The sequence below is a fragment of the Schistocerca gregaria genome, chromosome X, assembly GCF_023897955.1.
Source record: "Schistocerca gregaria isolate iqSchGreg1 chromosome X, iqSchGreg1.2, whole genome shotgun sequence".
In the NCBI taxonomy this organism is placed as follows: domain Eukaryota; kingdom Metazoa; phylum Arthropoda; class Insecta; order Orthoptera; family Acrididae; genus Schistocerca; species Schistocerca gregaria.
In genome coordinates, this window is record NC_064931.1 from 242,216,331 (window position 1) to 242,223,294 (window position 6,964).

Sequence of the window (6,964 nt, forward strand, 5' to 3'; positions counted from 1 at the left end):
CATGTATGGAAGTGAAACATGGACGATAAATAGTTTAGACAAGAAAAGATTAGAAGCTTTTGAAATGTGGTGCTACAGAAGAATGCTGAAGATTAGATGGCTAGATAACATAACTAATGAGTAAGTATTGAATAGGATTAGGGAGAAGAGAAGTTTGTGGCACAACTTGACCAGAAGAAGGGATCGGTTGGTAGGACATTATCTGAAGCATGAAGGGATCACCAATTTAGTATTGGAGGGCAGTGCAGATGGTAAAAATCGTAGAGGGAGACCAAGAGATGAATACACTAAGCAGGTTCAGAAGGATGTAGGTTGCAGTAGGTACTGGGAGATGAAGGAGCTCGCACAGGATAGCGTAGCATGTAGAGCTGCATCAAACCAGTCTCAGGACTGAAGACCACAACAACAACAACATTAAAGAGTTTCTACATGTCACCACACACAAACAAGTGAACTAGAATAACAAACTCTTCAAATAGCCTCATAGACAACATTTTCTCATATATGTCAACAACTGACATAGAGGTAACAAACAGTGATTTAGGATTGTCTGACCACAATGCTCTCACCACTGAAATTCGTTTAAGGTCAAAGGAAGATAAAGGTGTAAATAACATTTTCAAAAGAAACCTATGGACAGCTGTCACCAGTTCATAAGTATCTTAGAAAATGAAAATTGGTTAGATATTATGAAAGAAACAAGTACAGATGAGGCATATAGTGTATTTGCATTGATTTATATGATGAACTTTGATATACGTTTTCCAAAGAAACTAACAAGAATCAAGTCTAATGGATACATAAAGTCATGTTCTTGGATGACTCTTGGCATTTAGAAATCATATGAAAACATGAAAAAACTGAATTCAGAGTTGAGGGAGTGTGCAAATACTGATTTTATAGAATATGTAAAAAGTTATAGGAACATATACAGCACAGTAATTGCAAATGCAAAGTTACTAAGTAATGAAATGGAAATAAAGCAGTCCAAAAATAAAAATAAAATAGCATATCAAAGATAAGGAAATTATTCTAAAAGATGAGGAGAATAAAATGGTAGATAAATATGCCATGCCTAATTATATAAATAATTACTTTTTAAATACACCCCAAATGTTAAGCAGGAATTTTGGGGAGGAGATTAATATGGCAGCACCCAAGGCAGCCAGCAGTATGATGGTAGTCCCAACAAACGAAAAGGAAGTTTTTAAAGTGATTAAAAGTCTGAAGTCCAAGATGTCAGCTGGAGTAGATGAGGTGCCAATAATACTAATAAGGAAAACAGCTAATCAAATAGCGAAACCATTGGCGCACGTAGCAGACTTGTCAATGGCTCAGAGCGTGTTTCTGCAGAAACTGAAAGTTTCTAAAGTCGTTAACCTGTTGAAAAAGGGTGATAAGCTTAAAATAGAAAACTACAGACCTGTCTCACTTCTCCCAACTTTCTCTAAGGTTTTAGACATACTAATGAAATATAGAGTCACACATTATCTTAATATTCAAACTCTCATAAACACTAATTAGCATGGACTTCAAGATGGGAGAAGTCCCAAATCAGCTTTACTGGGATACACAAAAGAAATAATCAGTAAATTGGAAGAGGGAAAAAGTGTAGTCGGAATAAATCGAGATCTGTCAGAAGTCTTTGACGCTGTTGACCACAGCATACTTTTGGGAAAGCTTGAAGCTATAAGTATCAGAGGACAGGTAAAAAAGTCGTTTGAGTAGAGTCTGGAAAAGAGGAGATAGTTGGTTGAAATTACAGCATCCAAATATTAACCAACAAATTAAACTAAGAACAGATCCCAGGGAGATCACAGTAGGAGTACACCAAGGAAGTGTATTAGGCCCTTTGCTGATCCTCATTTCCATTAAGGATATTCAGGTACCAAACAGAAAAGCTAGAATCATATTATTTGCTGAAGATACTAGTTTAATAGTTAGTGATATGAAGCAGTCATTGCACAGTACTGTGGACCATGTTCTATAAGATATACAAAAATGGTTTAGTTCAAACAAGCTAACACTGAATGAAAAAAAAACTAATTATGTGCAATATGGGAAAATAAGTGAACATGACGACCTAAATCCTGCCATTGAGGCAAACAACTTGAAATAGTACAGTGTGCAAAATTCCTGGGTATGCACATTGATCAGAAGCTATACCGGAACGACCTTATGGTGAGCTTAGTACTAAAACAATTCAGCATGTTTTATACTAGGAATACTTTCAAGAGTTTGTAGTAATGGCTGAAACATATTAGTATAGTTTGGCTATTTTCAGTCCATTGCATCCTATGGGATAGTATTCTGAGGAAAAACAAATTGCCGTCTAAATGAGATTTTCAAATTACAAAATCGCGCTATTCAGATAATGACCCAAAGCCCACCTCAAACACATTGTAGGCTCCTTTTTAAAGCATTGAAAATATTAACAATTCTATCATTAAACGTTCTGAAATGTCGGTTGGTGATCAAAAGAAATCAGGACAAAATGAAAACCAATATGGACTACCATAATTACGATACACCGAATGTAAGGATCTCCACTTACAACCTGTAACAACGACCAGAAGTCAGAAACATGTATGTAATCAAGGCTTCAAACTTTTTAATGTGCTGCCAAAACATATAAAAGAGCTGGAAAATGAGGATAAATTTAAAACTGTTATAAAGAATCACATGCTTAAAAATGGTATTACTGTGTAAGTGATTTTCTATGCTCAATTGTATTAGAATATAAAGAACCACATGCTTGACAAATGTTATTACAGCATAAGTGAGTATCTCTGGGCAATTGTATAAGAATATATGTTTAAGTTAATGTGACAAATGAAATTACATCAATGAATATGTCTGTCAGGCACATAAGAAGATTAAGGACCACATGCTTAACAAATGTCATTACATCATTACAGTATAAGTGAATAGCTCTGCTCAACTGTATAAGAATATATGATATCGTAAATGTGACAAATGAAATCACAACATCAAGGAATATGTCTGTCAAGCACATAAGAAATTATGTTATAAAAACCCTTATTAGTCGTATATTGTGTTAAACATAAGATAGATTCATATGAATTCAGCATAGAAAAAATTTTTGGAAAGATATTTTATACTTTTTGAAATGTATTCTGACAAATCCTATATCGCTAATGTAATCATTGGGATGTTAATAAATAAATTAAATAAAATAAATAGATTACTCTTCACTCTTTGTTCGTAGTATGAACGATGTTCACGGGCCCAGCGGCTCTTTGGATAAAAACAGCAGTCAACTGAGCTATCGTCACAAGCCTTTAAAATGAATGGGAATGACAGAGGAGAGGTATGAGAATTCTCAGTTCGCATAAGCGAAAGGTAGGTACTGCATATTTGCTATGGAACGACACCACTATACCATGCAGATGGAATTTAAAGATTTAGTTGGTAATGAAAAGAAAAAAATTACAACAGTCGACAGACAGGATTCGTTGCTCTGTACATTAAAAACACTATGTGCTAAATTTACAGCCCTGGAGCACATGACGATTTCTGGTACGAATAAAAAAATTTCTGACGTTGCATGCATTGTTCCACTGACAGTGCCACAGTTTTCGATGGAACTGATCAAAGAGTATGGAGACTTGATTCATTACTGTAAAATATGTTGTTTAAGACAAGGAGCATGCCTGGAACGACCTTTTTAAATTTAAAATCGCTGTTATTAAATATATGAAGAAAAAGGAGTATGAGAACGAAAATTAGAACATCTGAAATGGACTACCGACTTAATATTTTGTATGGAACAGACGGCACATTGCTAACAGTAAGATAGTGCAAGATAATTTCTTTCTGATTTGATGGGGATACATTTAAAAAGAAAATCGCGTTCTAGAAGGGACACATTCTGAGAGCAGTCAGGTTCCCTAAGATCACTGGCATTAAAGATAATGCAAGGTTTGAAGAATGTATTATTACCTTTAAAGAATTAGAAGGATAGTTTTGTAAAGATTTTGAGGACACTGTCAATCTAACATCTGTTTCCGAGCTGTTTTGGAACCGTTTGCCGCTTCAATTGAAATTGCCTCTGTGCATCTGCAGGTGTAACTGACTGACCTTGAAGGTAACTCTAGTTTTAATGAAAAATCTTTTTACATTACATTTCTCAGGTAGAGTTTCCAAGTCGCCATAATGACGTTGCAAAAGTGCTACAATATTCTGATCAACATATTTGTGTGAAAGACAAAGAAAAATTATGATAATAAATAAATTACAAGTGCGAAACTTGAAATTGTCTGTCTGTCCGTATGCCGAATGTTTGTACCAGATAAAACAAGCATTACGTCTTCAGGGAGCCAAAAATAATTAAATAACACTAAAAAATTGTATTGCTTGGACCTATGTTATTAGGAAACGTGAAATGTAAAACCGAGTAGTATGCAGCCTGCCATTTAAATCGCAATTTTCCCTTCTTCCTCCTCCTTGCTTTCGACAGCGCGGTGTCACGGTGGGGGAAATGTGAAGAGAGGCTGTGAGCTTTGTCACTCGTGACCACGTATGGCACACGATTTGAAATGTTGGCCGCCACTGACGAAGTGGAAAGAGTAGAAACCGCAATTGGAGAAACTTGACGTCGAGTAATTATGCGGAAATATTTTTTTCGGTTTTTACGTTATTTACATTTCAGATAAACGGAAATGAAGCTCAGGACATTGTATTTATTAATACTTTCGTAAAAGACAAGAATGAGAAAGAAAAAAGTAAATTTGAGACTGCAAATAAATTTTCAAAAGAGGATTGTAAAAGTGCGGTGTTTATAACGTGTGCAAGAGGCTGATAAAATTACTGCTTCCCCATGATTTACGTTGAAAATCAGCCCAGCACGGGTAAATCATAAAATGTACGATAATGAAAGTATGTTCAAAAATGGCTCTGAACACTATGGGACTTAACTGCTGAGGTCTTCAGTACCCTAGAACTTAGAACTACGTAACCTAACTAACCTAAGGACATCACACACATCCATGCCCAATGCAGGATTCGAACCTGCAACCGTAGTGGTCACTCGGCTCCAGACTGTAGTGCCTAGAAGCGCTCGGTCACTAACGCCGGCTGAAAGTATGTCTTCGGTGATATTGTCAAGTATCTATTCCAATATAAAGTACACAATGAGACTGAGGAGTTAAGTGTGTATGTCCGTGTGAGTATATGTGCTACAACAAACTCTAATAGTACTACTTCTATAAACAGAAACTCCATGCAAGCGGATTTACAGACGACATTTCTAAGTCTAGTATTCTTCCAGTTTGTTTGTGTGAAATACAGGTTGCATTTCAAGCACATAAAAAGCAGTTATTTGGAATGCTTTGCTGGCTAATGAATAATGTTGATGTATAAAAAGCAGAATGATAATGTTTTATTCACGACGATTATTTATTTTCCACAGATCATAAAATAAAAAAAGTATGTTAACAACGTATACAATTGTATATAATAAATTATATTCATACATGTTGCATTGCGTTAAATCCCCTTAGACAATACCCAATGAGGTTTAACAGTTGTCCGGGAGAGGTGGAGCAGTGGTTAGCACACTGGACTTGCATACAGGAGGACGAAGGTTTAATCCCGCGTTCGGCCATCCTGATTTAGGTTTTCCGTGATTTACCTAAATAACTTCAGGCAAATGCCAGGATGGTTCCTTTGACAGACCACGGCTGACATCCTTCCGATGAGACTGATGACCTGGTTGTTTGGTGTCTTGCCCCAAACAAACCAATCAACCAATCAACATAGTAATTGAAATGTTGGAGGAGAGACTTAGTAGTTCACACATTTTATGTGCCAGAGAGAGAGTTTACAATCTGGTGGCTGCTGATATGTCGAAAAGAAGTAGCACATTTAACTTGAGATGACATTTTACACTGAAATGTCTGAGATTTATATTTTCTGTTACAACTTCTCTCAGTTTCTTCCAATATGACCTCTACCTTTCTATCACATTCCTACAGTGGTGGAAATAATCTGTGACACGTTTAGCTGTGAGGACGGTAGGTTTCCGATGAGGTGGAGAAAAGATGTTTGAAACTGTAAGAAAATAAGCTTGAGGTGTAGGAAAAAGAAATGTAATAATACAACATTTAGAAGAACCTATTCAAATGTAATATTAAGAGTGAGATGGTTGATTGACAATTGGTAAGGCAAAGTTATCGCTGATCTTGTACATCGAGGAGAAGCTGACAGCCTCTGCGATATTCCAGACCGTTGTTCCATCAGAGCACCAGATTTAACGTCAGCGAACCCAGAAATACGTGTTTTCTTCATGGTGGTTTTAGATGCCTTCTTGCTGATTTTATCCAGTATTCCTCCTGCCATGTCACTGTCATCTACATGTAGTAGACATGGTTTCTCAGCTTTGACGGAGATGAGATTGATAACTTGAGAAATCATTAAACGTAGCACACACATTGTTGAAGAGTATCTGAATGGACTCGTCATCTTACCAAGAAACAGAAGCATACATAACAAATGTGTACAGCTGTCGAACAGGTGAACCACACCAGGTGTTATTGGGGGCTTAGAGACTAGACTTCAGGAGCACTGCCCTTATATATGGATAGTAGAGCGTAGTAGCCAGACAGTATAGTATAGCGCTATACACAGATATGGTTTCGGACAGGAGAGTACAGTGACATAGGCAGTGGGTACATAATATAGTGCTGTACCCAAATACATACGCGAACGTGGTTGCAGTAGATACCACATTTATGGAGGAAGTGTAATACAGCGATGTATTCAATTACAGTTACAGATATGAGAGTACAACGCCTAGGAGGGGCATTGGAGTATAGAGCTGTACCCGTAAACAGTTTTGGACGAGGTAGGACAGCAAATTAGCCAATTAGCCTTACGATAAATTGGAGCAATGTAACTGAACGTGTTTGCAGAATTATGCGACCTGGGTGTGGTGACGTTCCTA